The 1,739-nt window shown below is 44.0% G+C and overlaps 1 protein-coding gene across 2 annotated transcripts in view; it reads right to left on the bottom strand.

Moving 5' to 3' along the window:
• Positions 1 to 1,495, bottom strand: part of FSTL5 (follistatin like 5) — a 305,635-nt gene extending 304,140 nt beyond the window's left edge. For both annotated transcript variants that reach the window (XM_085319846.1, XM_085319848.1), the window contains exon 1: positions 1,476 to 1,495. The gene's annotated coding sequence lies outside the window, so the exon portion shown is untranslated. The remainder of the gene's footprint in view (positions 1 to 1,475) is intronic.
• Between the last annotated feature and the right edge of the window lie 244 nt (positions 1,496 to 1,739).

The following is a 1,739-nucleotide window of genomic DNA, read 5'->3' as shown; positions in this document are numbered from 1 at the left end:
AAAAAAAAAAAAAAAAAAAAAAAAAAGGCACAGTAAATCATCTGTATTTCCTAGTTCTACTTAAATTTAATTGAAGCCTTAGCATTCTAAAGTGCTCTCTCCTGAATTTCCTTGCCTTCAACTTTACTCCCCAGTATATTTGTGCTACTGCTGGATGGTTTTCTTTATATTCTGGCTGATAAATATATTCAGTAAAAGYATCCCACTTAAACATTAAATAAATAGTACAGGAATAAATAATGTTAAAGGTTCTCCTTTGATCAGCTTTATACTACAAACAAATGATACCACCTAATGTTTATAGTTACTACAGCTGCTAGCACTCACAGAGGACAACTATGTAAAGAAACAAATGTGTTTTAAGTCTGATTCTAAAGAAAATTTGCCACAGCTGCTACAGTATAAAGCAATAAATAACGCTACAAAATACGTGGCAAGGACCTCATTTGCCTGCCTGTTCTGTTCAGTCGTCTCAGYAGCACCGGCTACAAGCAGCAGCAACCCCTTTATTTTGGGAGCACAAAACATCGCTGCTCGGTGCTTGCTCTGCGTGCGCAGGACTCTGACAACTCGCAGACGCGCAGAAAGCCCCTTTGTGAAGCCGAGCGCTCTGCCAAGCCCGCAAGGGGTTAAACGCAGCTGAAATAGCGAAGCATTTCATCTGCCCACGCTTCCCCGTTCCATTCAATTACCAACAGCAGCGGTCCTATAATGCAACATAATGCTGTATTATTAAATCRGAGACCCACATTTACATCTACTTGTAGCCTGGAGGAAGGCCTGACATCAGTCAATATCAGAGCAAACAGCCCACAACTTTCCCGCACGCAGGCACATCCCAGCACACACACTGACCTTGGAGAAAGAGGTGAGGATGAGCCTTTAAAGAAATACCTTGTTGTTCCACAAGTTTGCATCGTTACCGTGTTACATTGTTAACCAAGTACCCCAAGGTAGCACCGTCCTTCTGGTACACACAGAGCGCCGTGAGGCTATTTTTTTTTTAAATCCCTTTTAATTCCTGCTTTGCTCTCTACTTCCCAGAATGACCTTACATACCCCCTTTTCCTCCAGACAGGATCAATTGAAGCTTTTCCTGTCTCCCCCAAAACTAGGGCTTATGCCAAGTAGCTTCTGTAATGCATTTTAGTATCATTTTGAAAGACTATGAGATTTCTAAAACTGAATATTTTCAGACATTTAAGCATCATTCTGAGAGCAAGTTTGCCACAAAAATAAACCTCTAACTCATTCTAGATTCATCCCTTGTTTCCAGAGTCCGTTTTACCAAAACCTACACACATCTTTTCCAAGTGTTGCCCCTCCGCTGACCTAAGGACTAACAAGCTCCCAACTTTGCTCTGCCTTTAATTGCCTGCCCCTCCACCTCACTCTTCACCCTGCTACCTGTGATTTATATGCAGGCATCAATTAAAGTAATAAAAAGAATAAGAAGAATAACAACAACTGCTTACCCGATCCAGGAGTCACAAAAGTCCCCAAGAAAAAARAAAGAAAGAAAGAAAGAAAGAAATTAAAAAAATGCACCGCTGGGTCCTCGTGCAAGGATCGCAAACGCAGAAACACTTCTTTGTTCAGCAAAGCGAGAAGCGGAGCCGGGCGCGATCCGGTGAGCCGGCCAGGCAGTCCGGAGCAAACTCCGAAGCAATTCCCAATTCCCGGCGCGGCGCCTCCGGCGGGAGGCCAGTCCCCCCCCGGGGGCCCGGGCGCTGCGGGGC

The sequence above is a fragment of the Rhea americana genome, unplaced genomic scaffold (genome assembly GCF_003343005.1).
Source record: "Rhea americana isolate MKP2758 unplaced genomic scaffold, rheAme1 scaffold_60, whole genome shotgun sequence".
NCBI classification, from domain to species: Eukaryota; Metazoa; Chordata; class Aves; order Rheiformes; family Rheidae; genus Rhea; species Rhea americana.
This window is presented reverse-complemented; position numbering and strand designations above follow the sequence as displayed.